The sequence below is a fragment of the Thunnus thynnus genome, chromosome 22, assembly GCF_963924715.1.
Source record: "Thunnus thynnus chromosome 22, fThuThy2.1, whole genome shotgun sequence".
NCBI lineage: Eukaryota > Metazoa > Chordata > Actinopteri > Scombriformes > Scombridae > Thunnus > Thunnus thynnus.
This window is the reverse complement of record NC_089538.1, coordinates 14,313,730-14,336,898: the sequence shown is the minus strand read 5'-3', so window position 1 is coordinate 14,336,898 and position 23,169 is coordinate 14,313,730. Positions and strand designations below refer to the sequence as shown.

At 39.8% G+C, this 23,169-nt stretch overlaps 1 long non-coding RNA gene across 1 annotated transcript in view; it reads right to left on the bottom strand.

The window, feature by feature from the left end:
* Positions 1 to 23,169, bottom strand: part of LOC137174393 (uncharacterized) — a 148,643-nt gene that overhangs the window by 27,918 nt on the left and 97,556 nt on the right. The window lies entirely within an intron of this gene.

Genomic DNA, 23,169 nt, shown 5'->3' with positions numbered 1-23,169 from the left:
ATTTAGAGGTCTGTTTTTAGCCACCTGACAAAAGTGAGTTCAATATTCACTCTGCTTTTAACCGTTATGCTCTCCACCATCTAAATGCAGCTAAAAAGCATGCGATATATATGTGCTGTGGGTTTATTTTGCATGTGCGTGTACCAGAGTGGAGTCCATACATGTAAGAATGTGCTCCTAAGTGAGCATGGGTGGGTGATGTCTGTTCCAGAGACAGTATTTTCTTGTATTGATTCACAGTGGTGTCCCCACAGTTCACCAGTGTGGCCAACCAAGGACTAGAGCACACAGCATTTTAATCTGTCAAGATGTCACCAGCTCTGGATAAGAGGGAAAGAGAGATGGGGGGAGGGGGATGGGGGGGGGGGTAAAGTTTGGATGGAAAGAGAGAGATGACACCCAACAGTCAATGTCCGTTGTGCTCGATCGTGAGAGCGCACACACGCGCACCTGCACAAAAACACACATAAAGTCTGTCAGTCAGTCAATCAGTCAATGTCCACTTGGGGGACACGACTTCTGCCCTTTATATCCCCACAGACATCTCAACACAGCTCACTGAGTTGTATAACAGTCCATTGGCAGTGCTCTACTTCACAATCATACAGTACAACTGCGAGCTCGTGACCTCATTAACGGTGAACGGTAAAGGATAATGTACATGTGATTCGGTTTGTTTTTGGAGAACCATTAAGCAGAACCATGAATTTAGATTTAGTAACAGCCCCAAGTATTACTGCAATAACTTCAGGTGGTATGCTACTGTTGCGGATCATTCGCATGCATTCTGGATTTACTGTAACTTTAAAATTAAACTTGCCTGTTTCTATTTGTCAGTGTTGATGTTGCCAGCTGGGGGTTTTTGTGGTAACAGCTGATTCCCCAGACAGCTGCAGTGATGTAGCAGAATAAGCTCCTGAACAGCTTTTATAGGCAAACATGCTGAAAGGTAAGATGTTAAATTACAACATAGCTTTTAGGCTGTAAGTTGAACCTTGTGTACACAAGTACACAAAAGCACTGCAAACACAACACATAAGGATGTTTTCTCCTAGGAATACTGATGACGGTATTCCTGTGAGATAACATTTTTATTTCAAGTGAATGGGAATGAGGAAAGCTAAAACAACTCGGGCCTCTACTGTCAGCCTGGACTCACCAGATGGTGTATGAATGGACATGCCAGTTTCTTAATTTCTCATTTTACATGTTATCACTATGCATTTTTTTTCTTTTTGCGTGTCATTTCACGCCATTTAGGTTGTAAAGTTATGTTAGTTTAGGTTGTATCATTACATTTGAGTGACAGGGGAAGTGACGTCATTTCAGATGACATCAATATAGTGTGACTTTTCTTTTATGAGGTGATTTTGGCTTATTAAGAGGAGGAAGGTTGGGTGGATGACAAGATGGTTGGTGGCAAGTAGCAGGAGACCACTAACCAGATATTTTTACAGTCACATTGAACATTTTACCGCCGTTAAACCGGACATTTTTAACCATCATGTCAGGACATTTTTACCACATTTTACTGATCATTTTAACCCAAATTATGATCTTTCCCTAACCCTAACCAAGTGGTTTTTGTGCCTAAGTCTAACTAACACCATTAAAAAGCTTAAAATGCAGCTATATTGCTATACTTATGTACTTTTACCTGAAATTTTACATGCAAGCCTTTTATTTATAATTGAGTATTTATACATTGTTGAGAACAGTTAGTTATTTTACTCATCATGTAGTTAAGTTCAACAATTAAATCAATACTGTATTGCATGTCCAAAGAATACAGATACATACCTCAGTCCCTCAACAACAGAAAAAATATGTTAATCACATAATTCACACTGTTTTGCTACAGTTCATTATTGGCTTTTGTTATGCTGGTTATGAAACATGCAATATTTTTTTCACACATTCTAATAAGCTACAGTAACAAACTAGTCAAGCACAGGTATGCTGCCTCATTATGAGAAAAAAAAACTATATGGAACATTACACACACTTTCTTACTTTTTGCCTCTGCATTGGCTTTGCGCATTATTCCAAACAAAGGAACAACTCTGTGCTACTAATTAAGAGCCAACCTTTTGTTTCCTCAGGTAAAAGTGGAAGTGCCACAGTTATCTCATTGCCCTCCTGTGCAGCTCACTGCTTCCCAGGCAGTTAGTGCTGCCTGGAGAGGGAAACACTTAGATCCAACACTGGCCCCCATGCAGTGATAAATATATTACTTTTGAGGAGCAGTCAGCTTAATGGCTCACTAAGACATTAAATATAAAACAAATACAGACAGTCTGGGAATATGTTGTAGGTGTGGTTAGGATGTGGTTTTTAAAGCAAAGAGGAGGCTTCGGCAGGGAGATTTGTGTGTGTGTGTGTGTGTGTGTCTCTGTGTCTACTTTGTTGGGGGCTCATCTATAATGTACAAAGACGATTAAGTTTGAGCAGCAGCTGGGGCAGATAGACAGTCAGTTGAGTGGTGAGGTGCAGATAAGAATGAATGCAAATATACAGCAAGAGTGACAGATTAACCTTGGACAAGGTTGAGCGTTAATGCTGTGAGCAGGCAGGGAGCACTGCGGTGCGTGCCGAGGTAAAAACACACACACACACACACGCACGCACGCACAAAGACAAAGACGTTTTACACACACACACACACACACACACACACACACTGTTTAAAGACAAAGGTGTGGGCATGCATACAATAAGGCAGCTACACACAGTTGTGCATATTAGTTGTGTACACGATTGATAATTGATTATTCATCAATCACAATGTTCAATGCCCAAATCATGGACTACATACTGTTTTAAAAGACAATTTAAAGCTGCTCCAAGCAAAAATCCCTCCAGCCAACCTCCACAAGGAAGAGATAGTAAATTCTTAAAGCCACACTGATTACAGGTATGGTTGTATTGCTTTTTGTCTAAATTTAACAGCCATCTAAGTGCTGTTTGCACTCTCACACTGTGTTAAATTTCTTGCTTGAATGCATCGTGAATGTGGGAACAAACACACTCTTAAAGATAAGAGTCAGGATTGATACTGCCAGTCACATTTAGACATTTTTTCTTGGTCCATTACAGTGGAATGTTTTTATTACTATCATCGCTGATGGTTTATTAAAATCATGATAGTCAATTGAGAGAATTACTTGAAATCAGCATCCCTACACTATAAAATTTAACTTGTTGTTTCAACTTAAATATAAAGGAGTGCACAACATCACCAAAAGTTACCTTGACTAAAGACTGCATGCTGTATAATATATGCTAACCTTCATTGTGGTTTGCATTGTTTTTATTGTTATGAAAAGAAACATCCATGATTTATTTTAACATGTATTAAAGACACACATGTCATGTGACATGTCATGTCTTCAAACTACAAAAAAAGAAGTATTTCTGGAGAGTTTTAACTCTCAAACAATGCATGCTGGGAAGTCAGTTGACATGTTTCTTTAGAAACTTAATGAGCTGAGTGAATCATTTCAAATCAGAAAACATCAAGCCAGAAAAACTCATGTTTATAAGTTCGTACACTGTATTGAAATAAAACTAAAATTCCTGTATGATGTTTTACAGTGTAGTGACATTCAAAACAAAACAAAATCACACATCACCATAAAATACATGGGTGCAACATACTGTAAAGGTTGAGAAAACGTAATGCAAAACATTGTGTTACCATTAAACTTTGCTGTCATGGAGACACATGAGATTTAAGGGTCATGTTAAATGATTTCACCAACATAGATCATGTTCTTACACAACCATAGATCCCATTAGAGACCAACACACTTAACTTGGAACACGGTACTTCCCCTTACCCTTCATAATGAGTCAAGTTCTAGCAGCATGCCTCGCTCTGCTATTAAATACTGATTACTTTCCTGGAGGATGACAGCAAAGAGCTAACTAGCCTACACTGTAGATGAATGATAACAGCTCTCTCCATCTCTGTCTCTTCCTCTCCCTTCCTTGACGTCACATGCAGGGAGACGGTATCTAGGTGCAGGTAAAAATAGTGCGGCAGAGGTTGGAGACATCAGGTTACGATGTGCTGAGCGGATGGAGAGAGGAAATGGTGAATATCAATAAAGCAGATGTATTTGTCCAAGGTGGATCTTACTGTACTGTATTTGTCATGTTGCTCTGTGCTGAGTTCTTTCGAGGCCCCCAGGATATTAAAACCTGGGCTGCTCTGTAGAAATGAGGATGGAAGTGGTGAAGCTGCCGGCTCCTGTTAGGTGACTTAATCTTGCACTCAGTGCTGGGTTGTTATTTTTGTCACAGCAAGTGAAAACATGCTATCAGTGATTGATTGCAACAACAGGATATGAGTCAGCAAGCTGTTTCTATGTATCAAATACCGTCGCAACATCATCTCAATTCAATGTCAGTGTTGTTTGAAATTACTGTTAAAAAGATAAATGCCGTGTTGTATGACTGATGCTTTTCAGAGTGCAGCAGAGTCATCTATGTGTATATTACCAAAGAAAATACACAATACATGCTGTCCAGTAGTTCTGCAAGAAGCTGCAGTTAGTCTATACTGGATGAATACTGTATGTAATTTTAAAAAAAAGAACTTAGCTGAAATATTGTAACAAGTATCCTCTATGAAAGTTAAATAAAAGAGCTCTACTAAGTAAAACAAGCATATATAATGTATAGTGAAATCAAATTAGATTAACTGGAAAGTTGAGTTTACTTCCCAAATGATTTACATTCAGCTTTGCTTCTTTGCCACCTTAACATACAACAAAAGACAGACAAGTGTCACAAGTCTCAACTTTATAACATCCAAAACTCAGGTGATGTATCTTAATACAACACCTCCAGCACCAGAGAAGTACAAAGAAAGACAGGATTTGAAAGCCACGGGTGTGTTTTCCCAACTCTGCAAGTCCAAGCAAAACAGCCTGACAACATCCAGTTCCATCTATACAACTACAAAGCCAAGTCCATCTTAATGTATGGGTCTGAATGTACTCTACAATAGATGACAACCTTGGAATTATACAGAAAAACCAAAAGCAGGAGCTTGTTTTCTCAGAGTCACGCCACTCAGTTCATCCACCGGGCCCACTGTGTAGACCCTTAGAACCAATTAGAGAACATTTCTCTCTCAACATTTCTCAGATCACTCCAGTCCAATTTGCCTTGAAAAGACACCACCCTAATAGGCAGTAATGAAGGAAAACAGAGTTTTCCACCGATTCACCGTCTAGCTTAAAGATTCTCCTTACTGCTGATAAGGTGCTCACTGTACGTGAAGTTAATAATAAGAAAGCAGCACAGCGAGGTAAAGAATAGAAGAGAATCAGGAGGGGTACATCCTCAAAAACAAGAAGAAAAAAGTCATAATTCATGTTCACCAATCCAGTCACACACCGTATCATGTATGACACACGTAGAACACATACTGACACACAAACACACACCACTGAGTAAGAAAACAATAATTGGGATGACAGAGACTGAGCTTCGCTGACATTCATTTCATGTAGTTTAATGGATGAAAACTGTGATAAGAAGCTTTTGGAAAGGAGCTGCTAATGGGTAAACAAGACGGGATGATTAATACATTAATACTTAAAAACCAAATTGAGTTGTGACTGCTGAGGAGAGGAAAATCAAACTAAAAGTGGCTGTTGGGTTGCCATGGGTCTTACGTCATGTCACTTTTAGCCAGAGGCAATGGTACCAGGAAAATCAACAATGTGGACTTGGTGACAGGCCATTATCCACTAATAAAGTGGGTATTAGAATAGTACCACCAATGATGTGCGTGTTTGCAAACATGGATATCTTGCCTGTAGGTTGGAAACATTTGTGTCCTTTGGTACATGACTGATAGATATATATATATATATACATATACAGAATAATATATTTTGAATGCTGTCTACTCATTTTAATTAAAACGAAAGTGAATGATGCATCACTCTGTCATCGCAGATTTCAAATTTATGAATACTAAATGCAAAATTCTCATGAAACGGAGCCGAGTAAAGCTCAAATGCAAAGAAAACAGGGTGGCACGGGATGGTTCTCAGTGATATAATAACTACAACAGCAGGAGAGCAGGAAAAGAACAAACACCAATGCCAGCAGACTAACTAGACTCACTGTCACACAAACAGTGGGGAAAATAATACGGCAGTGAAAGCATACTATACTTACACTAAATAGGGCTTGCAAAATTACTACACTGCTGATACAAAACAAACAGAGGAAGCGACTGGCGTTATCTTATGCCGTGTTCCAAGATTCACACATCCAAAAAAACTGAGGCAAGACACACAACTATATAACGCAGCTAGCAGTTGGATAATTGGCAGGCTAATTTCTAATGTGTGCCGCATTCTCACATATTGCCAGTCAGGGATGAAAAGAGGAGTAAACGCCAAGAACACAGGCAGGATCAGCACCACGGGCAGCAGCCGGATGAACTTAGCAGTGCTGAGCAGAATCAGCACCATGGACAGAGGTTTTGACAGCACCTTCACTGTACTGTGCAGCACATGTTTGAGTTTCAGAGTTTGACCTTGTAAACAAACAGCAGTTGACAAAACAATTTCAGTTCAAGGTCCATTTAGTGGCTGCTAGAACTTTCAATCATATAAATAAAAAGGACCTTGAAGTGAACTGCTGTTTCCAAAGTGTAAGTGTAAACTTTGACACTCAACTTTTAAGCCAAAATTCTTAAAAATTGTTAGAAAATAAATGGATATTTAAAAATCTACCTTCTCATTCAATTAAGTTTTGTGCTTTTTTTAAATTGTTCTGGTGTACATTAGTCTCTAAATCCATTTTTAACATCCTACATTTTGTCAGTCGCTATATAAATATAAGTATAAATAAAATTTCATTAATTGATTGATTTCCATGACAACTGGGCAAACCCCATTGGCCGATGTAGGTCATGTGATACGACCGTAAGCTCAAAAACATCTACTGGGCTACATAAAATGACCTTTGTCTTACCTATCATGTGTTACTCTATTAACACCTTATTAGAGAACTAGTTCTAGTTCTAGAGAACTTTTGACACTTCTTGAAAACCGACTGGTCATTTTATATAAAGCTAAAAAAAAAAAAAGCATCTGACAGTAAGAACTTTAGCTACTAAGCAATATTTAATGAGAGAAACTACTAGAGAACTCTATTTTAAGAAACTGCACTTCGGGTTCATGTGTGACTTTTCTTGATTTTTCTTAACGAGTTATTTTATGGGGCTCTCATCATTTGCTATGCGCTGCGAATGGTGTCATCACTTCAACTTGGCTTAACTTTTGAAAGGCTCAAGAAATAACTCGTGAAGTTTTAGTTTAGTCTATATCACAGAGGCATTTTTATTACCTGGACAATTTGATTTGGAGCGATTTGTTTATGCCAGAGCGGCATAGGGTCTTTTTTAATAATCACTGGATACATCAGCGGTTCTCAGGTACGCTCCACTTTAAACTCCGAGCTTGTGTGTATGTATCTCTGTGTTTGGGCAAACTGTGTAGGTGTGTATAATTATATGACTCACAGAAGAGAAGTGCTAGAGATAGCGCTGCAGACAATATTATTCTCTCTCCAATGCTCCCATTCCCCTTCGGCTGCTCGAGCGAGAGGAGGAGAGAGGGAAAGGTTACACCAGCAAGGGTGGGTATTGAAATTCAAGACCACTTCACCTAGCCCAGGAGTGGCTGTCTGAAGATTAATGAGCTATTTGGGGAGAGTTCAGCTATTTCACATGCACAGGGTCCACATTAGTGATATAATTAATTTTACAACACTGGGGTGTTGTCACCCCTCAGTAGTGTGCCATGTGCCTATGATAAGCATTCTCTAATTAAACAACACCAAAAAAAAAAAAGAAAAAAAAAAGGGTTTGACATTCAGAGTCTTGGGAGGAAAAACAAGCTCTAGCTAGAGTCAAGCCACAGCCAGATCCTTCCTTCCCTCACAGGGCACCTTTGCATGAGTTTTACATACTTCAGAATCGAGTAATTGGATGGATATTGATTTCTGTGTCTACTTCGCATCTTAGAGAAATTCCAAGTCCAAGCCAAGTATTTGCGATAGCAGAGGTTTTGACCCCCACACACATGAACACACACGTACCTCCCTCTTAACAGTTTAACTATTAAACCAACCTAAACCGTTAACACACACACGCCTTCTCCTCCCCCTCATAACCTCCTTTCTCAGGTGTCCTAACATCCCCGTTCAAACCTTCACAACATCGAGGAAATAAAAACCCACTCACTTCCCTTTAAGAAATGAGTGGGTTTTATGCTAATCGTTTCCCACATGTATGGCCCTTGCAGCTTGACTGTTATGTGCATTAATATGTGTCGGCTGTACCTGTGAATCATGTGGTCAGAGAGATTAGCTGTTTTCATTTAAAAGCTGGCTCGTGACACAAAAAGAAAACATTTAATACTTCAAGCTGCATGCACACAGTCAAGTGATTTGCATAAACCTGACTTTGTTTGTTAACCGGAGTTTAGGAATTGTAAACAACTAATAGAAGGCAAATGGTCAACACAAGCCCTGAGAGGTGTAGTCTTTTCCAATAATAATAATAAAAAAAGCCACAGTACCTCTACAGCCTTAAAATGCCATGTGCAGCAAGGTCCAAATAGAAAACAGAATTATTTATATTCTGCAGGATTTCAGCTTAATGGAAGCGTGTAGTGGCTGCCCCAGAGGGAAAAAATGTGGTAATGAAGAATTAATTTGTGTGGATAAAATGCCATGGTGATTGTATGATTTATGTTCCTACGCATTAGATGCAAAATGGAATAACCACATAGTTTACAAGCAAGCTGGTAATCAAACCCTGGGTGAGGTTCAAACCAGACTAATAGAGAAACCATAAAATATACGTAATCTCTAGCTGGCTGTACAGCTGGTTATTGAGACTCAGGTCATGGTCTCATACTGAGTTTTCTGTCAGAGAAAGACTATAGTTATAATTATCTTATGAAACAATCACAATTCACATACGTCCCTCATCCAACCATGCTCCATGCACTCTTATTATGATTTAGGAGGACTGAAACATACCAACAAAAGCTTTAATATTTGCTGTACATCTACACCTAGGGCAATTTTGAGTCTTTGGGAAGAAACCAAAGCACATACAGGACACCTTCTTGCAAAAGCTTGCATTGGATAGTGAGAATAAGGATAAATCTGGTGGTGTAAGATCTGGTGGTATCATTTTCTTATTGTCAGCATGTCTCATGAAAAAGACCAAAATCAACAATGAATTCATCATACAAAACAACAAAACAATCCTGTGTAGTGAAAGCCTGATAAACTTATTCACATGTGCCATACCTCCATTGTTGTCCAAAAACTATTTAAAACACATTAATGAGCCACAACATTACATGGGTTGCATGTTCCTTCATTATGACGAACATGGGCACTGTAGTTCATTTGATTCAATCCCCTATTATACCTACAATGTCATGGTGGCAAATACTACTAAATTAACCAAATCCACAACTGAAAATAACCCCTAAAAATGTGCAATTTTCTGCTGTTTGAGTAACATTTGATAAACACTACAGCACCCAGCTGTTTTAGTAAGAATATTTAGCCTCTTTAAAAGTGAAAGTATATATATTTTTGACCATTTTTTAGAGATTCATGTACTGAGTGACAGAGTAACATATTGTTGGTTTTGTTCTTTCATTGGACAAAATGATAGACAAGCTTTATCCGTTAACCCCACCTTCTGGTGCAGTTGGTTACATATCAAATATTGAACTGCTTCTTCTTCTCCAATTTTGCATTTTTAATAATGATGACAAAGCAGCATACTGTTGTTTGTATGCTGCATCCCACTTGGTTGAAAATGTAGGCTACACTGTGTGTGTGTGTGTGTTTGTGTATACCTGTCCTTCGATGATGCATTGATTACAATAGAAAGGGCTTAGATTTCCCAACAACACCAAGATGTATGAATAATGTTCAGCAGTTGCCACTCAAGGCTCCACTAATCACACTGTGTCCAAGTTTATTAATGCGTGCTGGAGTTCTTCTGGGTACAGAGCTTGATCTTATGATCAATCCAAACAATGCATTCGAGGCGTTGGCATATTTCAGTTTGGTTGAGGATATACAAGCACATACACACACACACATATAGAAGCAAATACTCTTTTTCATTTACTTACTAGAGATTCTTTATATTTTTCAGTCTGCTACTTACCTCTAAAGTTGCATGATGTGTCCTTTTAGTTTTGAAGGTTTCAACTAGATAAAAATTCTCACTGTTGTGTGAATTTCTATGTGTGTAAAACCATCAAATGTACGTGTTAACAAGCTGGCACCCCTCTAAAAAGAGCAAAGCCTTACACACACACACACACACACAGTATCTCCTTGCAATAGATGCCCAGTGCAAACATGAAACCAGGATTTTTTTTCGGGAGGACATCCCTCCAGCAGGCCGAGGCAGAGGTACTGACAAAATGCTGCAGAGGTTTGCAGTGAATCAATTTCACGGGCTTTTGCAACATTTCACGCTAAGGAGTTTTGGGCGGAGTCTATATTTATGTATTCAGTCGCTTTGAGACTGGTTGCTCTCAAGTTGTACTTGTCAAATCTGTAGCTGCAATGGCTGTGGGGGGGGAAAAAATGACACCGACTTTGAAATGATCTTTTTTTTCTTTTTTTTTTTTTTGCATCAAACATCATGAATAATTTTGCATTTGGAGCTATAGTTACATTGATGTTATTTCATGTGCAAAGCAGGCTAAATGGAAATTATAGACTCTTTCTCTCCTTTGTTTTGTCTTTGTCATGCTTTTGCAGTTGTATTAACACAAACTATTTCTTTATGTGTGTATGCATATTCATATCAGTCTGTAAAATGTGGCCTCTGTACAGTTATATTCATGACCATGAATGCAATCATGCAGCAGAACTATGTGTATCCATCGGAAAAAAAAAAAACCTTTATCACTGACCCTCAGAGCTAAACAAGCCTCCCCCTGACAGCAAACCCCAACATCCCTCCAAGTTTGTCGCTTTCCCTCACCAGCTTGCCTGATAGGTAACACAGTCAAAATGGGCAGAAGTAATGGGAGACAACACAGGCGGAGGCAGTGCCAACAGCTCGCGGGTCCTGCATGCAGAGAGCTGTGCCCATGCGACAGATGGATGTAGTCTCTGGACTGATTAATGTGCTCACTGGCTTGTGCTTCAGTGGCCGCAGCAATGAAGGAGTTCACAAAAGTGGGCTGGATATTTGTTCTGTCTCCAAAACAGGTGTTATACTTGTTTGGTCCCCTCATTCTGCCGCAGTTTGTATAGCTAGATGATCCAACCAAGCATATCTGACACGAAGGTCAACCAGACATTATTCTCTACCAGAATACATAAATGAATCTAAGTCAAACCTTGCGTGTGCATAAATTCATCACGACTGTGAAACATAATGGATTACCACGATGGGGTGGAATATGCGGGAAAATGCAGTCAAAGTCGAGGTCAAACGTATTTATAGAGCCTTTCAACAAAACACATCAGTGAGTGCTTTACAAAGCAACAAATGACATAAACACTGGCTTAAATTATGCAGTCTACACATGTGGTTTTAACAAATCACAAACATGTCCTCGCTGCTCAGTGTAGCGCAAACCCCAACTTGAATTTATTTCATGGTCCTACTTATCTGTGTTTTCCTGGTTTACATGCCACACTGCTTTAGTATTTGCTCAGTAGAAGAGCCTAGGGAGCCCCTCTATTAGGGCGCCATATATAAAAACAGGAAAAATCAATATGCATCCTTTACTCCCGGGCCGGCCGAACACCGATCCTCGATCACAGCATGGTGACACAGGGAGCTTGCCGGAGAGCCAACCAGGACGCCAGGACTAATAGTCGTCAAAGCCAAGTGACAGTGAGGCTTATCTGTGGTGAGCCATATTTCCTCTGCCTCCCCAAAGATCTGGCTGGACAGTGTGTGTTATCCCTCCCTCCTGATAAACCTCATCTCCCACACACACACACAGAACCTGTACTGTATGTCATGTCCAGGCTATAAGCTGCAAGCACTCCGCCGTCCCCTAATAGCAACCATGACAGCCATCCTCTCGACTGGGAAAACAACTGTAGTTTTTGTTCCATAGCCCACCTAATACTCTGCTGACACACATTCCCTCCTCCACTCCCGCTCCTCAACACTTGTTCATACATTTTATCCCGTCTTTAAAGATCCCTTCTTCCCCCTTTGAGATTAGTGATGGGTAAAGATGAAAAATTGCGTTTTCAGCACTGTGACATCTAATCTGTTTGGCGAGCTTTAATTTCCCTCGACGATGTAAGTGCTGGTGGGCCACAAGCTCACGACAGACATACTTTTGTCAAAGGACAAGGATGACACCATAGGAGAACATTGCAGACTTTTTTTTTCTATCTTTCATTCCATTTTCTTACCCCAGAATGCTTGTTCCCGTTTCGATTTTATCCATGTTTGAAAATAAAGAGCATTTTTGAATCCCTAATTTTCTATAATAAATGACTAGAAATACCTGTTACAAGTGTTTATGCCATTTCTTCATGTTCTTAAAAGATCTGCAGCTCAATTAGCAAAGCACCATTCTCATCCATTTGGTATGGTATTGTATCAATATTGACGCAAATACTGACCATATTAAATGGATCAATTATCAGCCAAACGTGACCGATCCCCAAACCAATTAAGTTTTCTGGTTTGCTCCAAATATTCGCTGAGTGCTGATAGTATGTCATCACTAAAAATGGCAATAATCCTCTGGACTATTGTGATCCCCTGACTTTTCCTCTAGTGCCACCATGAGGTTAACATTTATGGCTTTGAGTGAAATGTCTCAACATACTTTGGTTCCATCCTTTTTCCTTACTTTTCATCTAGCGGCAACATCAGGTCACAGTTTTAATTCATTCAATACTTCTTGATTCTTCTTGATTCTTCAATGATTCTCCCATTAGCCTCAGGTGTACTTTGAGTTTAGTGCCAATTAACAGGTTTCTAACAGATCGCTAACTGCCAAAACTAAGATGGCGAACATGATAAACATTACACCTCTTTCACTGTCACTGTGAGCATGTTAGCAGCTAAAATACCACCAAGTACAGACTCACAAAGCCGCTTGTGTTGCTTTAAACTCAATCAACAACTAAGAGTCAGAGATTTTGTGCTCTTTTGCTCCTGCAATCATTTTGAAACATTGCATGAAGAAAATATTGCATGTTTAACAAAGCTTTTTAAGGAAGAGCAGCTCAGAAAATGAGCAACTGGAACAATTAGCAACTTAAGTATAAAAAAGGGAACTTTGGAGAGCTATGTTCCAGCAGGTCAGTACTGTCTGTGAGATCTGTATTTGTACATAACACCATTTACATGTGTTACACAAATCGGAATTGATGGTGTGTTTTTATATTATTAAGTTGCTGCACTGTAATGACACAATTTCATAAACTTTCTAAACAATATGATTACATTTTGCACAAGCTTGCACAAGGTTTTTGGAACATCACCATCTCCACTTAGAGTCAAGATTTATAGTTACAGCTTTTACACCTACAGGAATGATATTAATAAATTCCTCACATGAATGTTTACAGATTTTCAATTTGACAAAAAAAAGGTATCGGATCAGCATCCTGGCACCCTGAGTTTGAGTATCGATATTGATGGGAAAAGTTGGATCAGTGCATTCCTTGTTAAAATGGAATTATCAGACGACAGCTTCTCTTGAAATGTAAGCGTAAGCCAGGATGGGGAATGTTTCTTTTCCCTAAAATGAGAATCATTACTTTCCAGGCTTCTCTTATTGAGTAGCATATTAGTGTAGCAATGAAGAGACTGTAGCTGTGAGGTTACTATTTGTCTACACAAAATAGAGGCTATTTTTCATCCTGACAGGTGTAATGTGGCCATGATATTGGCATAATGTGCAAGTAAGATGAGTAACACAGGAGTTTTTTATTGGCCTCAACTACCTCATGCAAAAGGCTGTCACTTAGGTTTAAATTAAATTAGTGTGCTTGACACTTTGACACGGCAGTTCAGTCCCTCGTCCCCATCTGCCCCCGGGAGTAATCTTTCAATTCCACCAAATAAGAATTACGTTGTCAAATTGCTGCCTTGTCTCAAGATCCATCGCTCTCTCCTTCATGTGGCAAGTGCCCACTGCACCTCTGTGGAGAGACAGACTGAGTAATAGATTGATCTCAGGGAAAAAAAAGAGGGATGGAGGGAAAGAGAGAAGGAGGGAGGAATAGAGATGGGGGCGAGGGGTAACCGGAGAGGTAGTTGAGTGAATCAGTTCTTCATTTTCTACCTGTTTGACATGTGTCACAGTGGAGCCCTCTGCGATTACATAAAAACGAGGACCCACAGTGTTCACAGTCGGGCGTCTGCAATATCTGCCTGATAAATATACTCGGGGGGCTTCGAGGCACGCATACAACAAGCCACGTTAAAGGCCAGTGTCACATCAAGTGGTCACAAAGCGTTATCAGCTCAGCATGTCATGGGTAATTACGAGACAGTGCCAAGGACAGAATGTTACATGTTCCAAATTCCCTGACATTTTAAATATATATCTGATCACTATTAACACTCATCTACTGGAAAAATTTTAACGCCAATTAGGCTGGGAAATAGGCAAACCAATTCTACATGGAAATGTGCTCTATACTACTGTAGCAGTAATATGTTTTGATAGTTTGACACCATGCTCCATGGTTAGACAGGGATGTTATTTAATTTCAGCAGAACATAACAACACAATGCCGCCACAGATAAACAAAAGTCAAACTCGTCTATATTTTGACTTAAAGGTGCGTAGTGTAATGTTTAGGGGGATCTATTGGCAGAAATGGAATATAATATTCATAAGTATGTTTTAATTAGTGTATAATTGCATGAAAATAAGTGTTTCCGTCACCTTAGAATGAACCCTTTATATCTACATATAGGGAGCAGGTTCTCTTCCACGGAGGCCGCCATGTTGCACCGCCATGTTTCTACAGTAGCCCAGAACAGACAAACCAAACACTGGCTCTAGAGAGGGCTTTTCGCGTTTTTCGCAAGTTTAGTAGCCACTGTAAGTTCTCCCACACGCTTGGAAGCGGTGGGTGAGGGGTATTCAGTTGGTTGCAATCTGCAACCTACTACTAGATGCCACTTAATCCTACACACTGCACCTTTAAAAGAGAATATTCAACTATCATGACAAGCTGTCCCATAAATCATGTAAGTATGGTAAATAAGAAACTACCCCCAGCTGTAAGTTAGCTTAGTTTAGCATAGAGACAGGAAACGGAAAATACAGACTTTTGCAGACTATTCCAGACTATTTCTTGGCTGGGTTAGTTCTTGGAGTGTTGTCATCGCCATGAGGTTGCCAGGCAACTAGGAGAAAAAAACTAACCAGCTATTGTCGAAAGCCTTGTATTTGCCATTCAGATATAATCTTCTCATCTAGTTCTCAGTAAGAAGGCGAATAAGAATATTTTCCAATATCAAACTATTCCTTTAATAAAGTCAAAATCTCCTTATAGTAGAAAATAGCTCTGACTCATTTTAATACAGGACCATAGTTTTTAGAGACCATTTACTTAAAGCCCAGTAGAGTTTTAAATCTCTATGCAATATTAAGATAGTGCTTGAGGTTATAGTAGGATCTGAATGATCCAACCTAACTTCGGAATTCCTCCAGTGAAAAGTCTTGGATATATCATGAAGGTGAGAGTGGTGTAATCGCATCATATTTGATAGGACAACTCTTCACAATCTCTGCCTGTCTGTCAGCCAGGTGGAGAGTGATGGCTGGTCTCTGATGTGGTGCAGAGCATTAACCATGTCATGCATTTGCACAGAACGGTCCTCCATCACCTCCCTGAGCGTTTAGCTTGGGCGGTGGGGGGAGACCCGGCTCATCCCACCCCTGACGGCTGAGGCTATTAGAGTGATGCACGGCGGCCCATTCCTCATCCTACACAGGGAGGGTGATGGATCCACTCCAGCCCCAGGCTCAAAATGGGCCTCCCCGTTTGGAGCAGAAGGGTGGGGGGGGGAGGCGTTGGCGCAGTTGTGGATGTATGATGGAGAGTTATGAGGTTGAGCCATGTGTAAAGGGTACAGGGTTCTTCCCTGCTGACTGCCGGGGTCACGGGTTCAGCTCCTAGCAAAAGGACAGCTAAATTTCATATTTATGAGCCATGGCGGTAAGAGATCCATTTTTCACGGTCAACATTCTGAGTAATAGATGTTGCAATAAAGGCACCATTCATTTTAGATAAAGACTCTTCTTTACATTTTATGATGATGTGGAATTAAGCCATGTGACATACTGTAGAAGAAAAAGAGGGTAAAGTGAATGGTAGAAAGTCAAGTAAAAAGCAGACACCAACTGCATAAAGAACACTCCAATGGGACATTTTTAGAATTTAAATGAAAGAAATGTTACTTATGCTATTAGATCTCTTCTGCATAGATAAAAATTCAATTAATTTGACTTGCTTAACCTATTCACTTGCTACTTTTGGCTTTTAAACTGAAATCTACAACAGTAAGCATACTGTTTTGTTGATGGTTAATCACCAAGGTGAAAATGAAAAAAAAAAAAAAGAAAGAAATTACAGACTGTTAAACAACCTTGTTAACAGCAAAAGATGCCCCTTTCAGCACAATTCCTCTCTCTGATAATGAAATATAAAATACTGCTTACTGTACATACACACTGGCCAACACGCATTTTCATAAATATGTACACACACACACACACACACGCACACACTGAATGCAGTATAATGAATAATCACAAAGTCATAATTACCTTCTAACAACCTTTTTCTCACTACAGTGCATCTTTGTGATTGAAGTCCACCCACATTGAGTTAATTGCATTTATTCCCTGATGCCGCAAATATGCAATTAAAATGCAGGCATTACACACAGCCCTGCAAAATCATCAATACAGTACAAAGTTAAAAATAGTGCCAGTGTTTGCCTCCTCGAGTGCAACCTAAAATTTGTTTCTGGAGGACTGAGGGCAGTGAAAGATGTGGCACAGTATTTAGACCCCACAGTACATTACACCTGGTTAATTTTGGCAACTAAAAGGGAGGGGAAAAAAATAATATTTCCAGACTTTCAGGAATGCCTCTGAATTTTAAGCTGAATAGAATAAATAATATTGACTCTAGCTGGTAGCATTACATCACAACCTGCCTCATGTTTTATTTGAGGAATATCAGCTTTTGCACATTTACATTTTCAGAGCACAATCATTCATCAACCTGCTGTTAAAACGAGAAAATGGGCTCTCAGTTGGACATTAGTAGTGTCTAATTAGCTGGTAAACTGGACATTTTGGTTAAAACTGTTTTTAAGGCTAGTGTTATATGGATCCTCAAACTATTGCCAGAAATACTGCTGATGTTAGGAGATTATGTAATATAATGTACTGTGCTGTAACAACTAAAATGAAACACACTGCAGTTTTATATAAAAATGACTTTTATCCTATAATTTCAGAGAAATCAACAGCTAATAAAGTGTACTCTAATTTAAGTTGTTCCCAAACTTTCTTTTGCATGTGACCCCTTAATATGAAGCAATGTCAACTAGTGAGACATCGTCGTAGGGTACATAACTATTAGTTGTGATTTACCTTTATCAGTTTAATTTGGATGAAGTTTAGATGCCTGATGAAGTAAAACTACACAGTACTTCACAAGACAGAGAAAGTAGATTGTGTTGTAGAATTTTTATTTTCTCATATCCCAACCTGGTAATCATCTCATGACCCCTCTGATTCATCTTGAAACATCTTGTGGGGACCCCCAGTTTGGAAATCACTGATCTAATCAATTCTAATATTTTGTATGTAGCCATCAACTACGGCTACTAGGGGTGTGCCCGAATACAAATTCGGCAAAGCACAAATAGTGGGGGGGTTTTTACGAATATTTGTTTCATACAAATATTTCAAAAATTATTTGTTTTCAGGAAGAAAAAAATGGTGTGCTGTCTGTGTTATGGGTGTATAAATAGATAGAGGTCTGTCTGCATTGAGGCGATGAGTAAAGTTTTAGCTCAGTCGTCAGCGCAGTCTTCTATGATCTGGGAGACTCCAGTTCGAGACCTGGTTTGGGGACCTCCTTCATAAGGTAGTTTATTCATGAACACTTTTGTAACACTTTAATTTTCTAAAATTAAAAACATAAAAAAAACAAAAACAGGATTTTTAAGCCACTTTCCACTTTTATTCGAATACAAATACAAATAATTTTGCTGCCTCAACAAATACAAATACAGATACAAATACAAATACAAATACTGGGCTCTCTGCACATCCCTAATGGCTACATACTTTATTGCAAACCATTATAACTATCGTTTACATAATCGCAAGTACAAATTCCTATGGGAGAGAGGCAGAGGCCCAAACATAACTGATCATCTCTTCCACCGAAACCCACTCAATATTTATATTGATCCGAACCAGCCTGAGGGCATGTACATGTGTGTGCAGGAGAATTAGGCTGACAAAGATTTTGTGTATACATGTACAGTATGATTCAGTGTGTGTCTGCATCTGTGTACATACTGTACTATATGTGAGAGAGCAAGTACAGTAGACACGTTGAGTGCAGTGGCAGAAACTCTTAATAATGCAGCTCGTTGAGCAGGTTGGCCTCTTCTCCATTTGCTCAGGCAGGTTGGGAGAAATGCTGATGATGCAATGTGCTGACCCAAATACACTACCTGCTCCCAGCAGACTGCGCCAGCTGGGGCAATCTCTGTCTCTCTCCCTTTCTCCCTGTCTCTTTCATAAACCCTTACTGCTCATTTCATTTCCTTCTCTGATTGTTAAAAAAAAAGGGTCTCAAAGGGATCAAAAGTTCTTTCCTTATTGTCCTGCTTTTTCCCTTCTCTCTCCATCACTGTTAAAAGTGCATCATCATGTTCAACATGTTCATACTCACAAATCTTGTTTTCAGGTCTCATTTTTCTCACAATACCCTCTGAAGCCTGGTCTGAAAAAAATGTCTATTGAGTGAACGATACACCATTGAGTTAGCCAGGAATCAAAAGCAAAGATGCTCACTTGTGTAGTGCCAAAGTGCTGGAGACATAAAGGCTGATGAAACCGCTCACCACTCGCTGACAGGGGGGAAAATTGTGCAGAAAATGTATCACAGATAAAATACGAGCAGCCTTTTGATCAGCTACACAAGATAACGCCGACCAACACGCTGCTCGACCGTGCTCTCACGCTGGTTAACTACAAACGTACCAGATGACCAATTTCTCGCTCGTTGCTCTCACTAGACAGACAGATCAAAAAAAGCCACTACAAAACACTCAGGCCTTTTATATCACTACTGGGTACCCAGGGGAACTGCTGTATGGAGCTGGAGCTGTATCCACATGTACACAGACAATGCAATACCTGCAGTGTCACAGCACATGACAGCCATTATACCAGTGGTGGTGATACTGTTTAGAGAAGCAGACTTACAACCAGAAGGTCCTTTGTTATAATCTCTGCCAGTAAAAATGTGGGTAGAAACAGAGTTTTTAATTCGTTTAGGGCAAGTCCAAGTCCAGAAGGTCAAGATAACTCCAAGTCAATTGACAATCAAGGCATCAAGTCCGTTGACACCATGTCCATGTCAAGTGATAATTTAGCAGAGAAGTCCAAAAGTCAAGTGATGAATCAGTGAACACAAGTCCAAGTTAAAGTCTCAAGTAAGTTGAGACAATCAAGACAAGTCCAAGTCAGGTGACAATTAACCAAGATAAGTCCAAAATCAAGTGACGGATCAGTGAAGTGTCAAGTTATCGAGATAAGTCCAAGTCAAGTGATAAGTCAGTCATGACAAGTCCAAGTCAAGTGTCAAGTTCAGGTCAAGTTCATTGAGATAAGTTCAACTCAAGTGAAAGGTCCGTCAAGACAAGTCCAAGTCAGTAAACGCAAGCCCAAGTCAAGTGAAAAACCAGTTAAGACAAGTCCACTTGAACGTTGTCAGGACTCAAGTAAGTCATGTCTCAGATAGAGCAGCCATGGTGAAATGCCATGCTTAGGCAGTAACAGCAGAAAACTAGTGCTGTACTAGGCATTTTTAATGGTACGAATATAAGGCAATGAGTTGTTTAAAAAAAAAGTGTAACTGTGTTCAATCATCTTTTTTTGATTAAAAATGAGAAAAACCTCATCTGAAGATTGGGATGAAGGAAAAGGACAGGTAATGTTTCATCTACTGCCTGTTCTGACTGTATTTTCATAATGAACATTGGTTGCACCGCATTATAAAATCAAGTGATGTAACAGTGATCACGTCCCACAGTGGAAAGTCAGAGAGTACAGAAAACTTATCCCTGTCAGAATATCAAAAATCAAACTATATAGCAGAGATAATTCTGTGCAACTATAGCGGTTCTGAAACTTGAATCCTTTTTTGTGGCTGGATCACTGTGGTTTTTAGCGAGGGGGCTTATGCGTATAATTACATAGACACACTTATTTTCTGCATGACAGCCTTCCTGCCATAATAGCTTCTGTTTTCAGGGGGAAAAAGAAGAATGAGTATCAGGTAAATTGGAATTCTCTCATCATGTTTTTTCACTAAGCATGTGTCCAAAATTACTTTTTTCTCTTCCTTTTCTGAAAAGAATGATTGTATAACCAAAATGGAGAAGGCTAAAAGGACAAGTTAATATGTGCTTTCCATGTAAATTTTCATGTTAGATGTCTTCCTGATGAATTCAGCCTCTTCCCAGAGTGTCTACAGTAGCACTATCAACAACTGGGTTATAACAATGAATTATTCCAACATGATGCACTTAATAACTCCATTAGCATATTTAATAGAACTGGTAATCTCTAGGTACCTCAAATATCAACTCAGTTATGATTTCCGTACTTTATCTTTCTCCATGAAGACATTCAAAGACAATGACTTTGACCACAACACTTTGTGAGGTGTTAATGAAAAAAAAAGGTCACTGACAACACAACAACTCTCTGTGCTTGGCCCTCATGTATCCTATAACTAGACTGGCAGAGGGCAATATTAACACATTCATTAAGAGGTCGTGGTTTACGCTTATTATTCCATTATCGACCTTGATGTGAAATTTGCATGATGCTTTATTCTTTATTCAGTGGTAATCAATGTGTGCTAGCCTGTTGAGTTTTAAAACCCGTGATTGACAGTGATAAATGGAGGTGCCAGTACAACACTGAACACAAAAACTGAGCAGAAGAGACAACTATAGAGCTGCGCAGGGACACATTAGGGGAAAAAAAATCATTGAGGGACTAAAATCATTAAACTTGAGAGGGAAATGTGGTGATGGCCAACATTTTACTGGAAAAGGAAGGAAGAAAATAGAGGATCCAAGTCTGTGGAGGAAGAACAAAGCCCGGCTCTCAGGTTGATGTGCAGACACCCAGTCAGACAGCCCTTCATCCCTTAACCCCCAGAGTAGTGAGATGAGAGGAGAAAGGAGGAGGGGGAGGAATCAGCTTTAGAAGTGCTGAAGCTGTTTTTTTGTTGGTTTTTTTTTTTTTTTTTTTTTTTGAGAAAGAAATATAGAAAGAGGGAATGGGAGGAGTTTGAAGGCACAAGAGCTAATCTTCTAAAACAGGGAAAAGGCATGAGTCAGTCAGATGTGAGCAGGTAGAAATGCAGAGCTAAAACAATGTGGGTTTTTTTTCCTCTGCACTCAAGTTTTCGTGCCTGTGATACAAAGCTTTAAAGATTCAGGCTAGAGGATCCACCATACCATGTGCCAAGTAATGAAGATTTCACTCCTATAATTCAGTTGCATGGCTTGAGTTAGTTTGAATTCGCAGAGGAATATGAAGGTCAGGTGCTGTGCTATGTACACGCTCAATCTCCATGGCCATTAGTGCTTACTTATAAAGCCATTAATGTCCATTATCATAATTACCTTTGCTAACTCACAGAAGCCATTGCCACTGAATGAAATCTGCAGAAGTTTCAGCGAGTGTACGCCCTAAGAATTCTCTCTGCCAGCCATTAGTGTTTTTCCTGCCTCGCCACCATCCGTCGTCTTCCGCTCTTCCACCTGACTGCCCTCACCTTCTTCCTGTTTTTTAAAAATACAACCCGGAGCCGCCTCATGCATATGTTCGCTTGCCACGAAAAGGTGCGCCATTAATATGCAAGTGCATTTCATGAATTAGTAATGCAGCCCCCCTTGCCAGTGTGGTGTATGTCAAGTTCACTAAGAACGTAGCAGAAGGAGGACGTTTGGCGGGTTGTACCAATGTACCTTCCTGCCGACCGTTGAACAAGCAGGGCTGTCGTTCCCCTTAAGGGGGCAATATGTCCCCATTCCATACCTGCAACTCAGCTCCCAAAGGGATGCAGTTTCCTACACAGCACAATTCTTCCCCTGTAGAGAAGCTATGGAGAACTCACAAATAGAACTTTTCAAGATCTTACTGTTGTCGGGACAAATGTGGACTGTATAGGTTGTGCTTTTTTTTTTTCTCTCCTTGCTTATGCTGCTGAGTGCAAACGAATCTCCCTCTCTACATTCAATCCCTTTTAGACCTCATTAGTGAATGGTCTTCTAGTGACAGCGCATTTCACTTTTCTTGCCCACAACAGACATCCAGCAGCACTATTTTTCTTTCCCTTGAGTGAGTTTTCTTTTTCCCAGCTGCTGAATTCACCAAGCGCTGTGGTACTTAGGGTCAAAGGTTGATAACGGCCAACAATCCAATTTCACAGCGCCTGCCTCTGACAGACACCGTGTGATCTTGGGTAGGACCCCTCCCGACCCCCCTCTCTGCATATCCTCAAGAACACTCTGAACTTAATCAAACTTTAATTAGCCCTCTGCTTTGGTGATAATTGGCAGTCGAGGCAGGGCCAGAACTTTGCTCCTGCAAGATGTGGTCTCTGAACGTATCCACGGCTAATCATGGAGAGAGAGATGTGGAGCCATTGGCTATAATCTGTTCAAAACCTGATGAGCCCTCTGTGTGAATGTTTGCATGTGTGTAACAGTATGTCAGTCTGTCTTAAATTACATTTAGAGGAGGAAAACGCGTTTACAAATGCACATAAACATTGGTGTTAATGCAAGATTGCTCTGACTTCTCG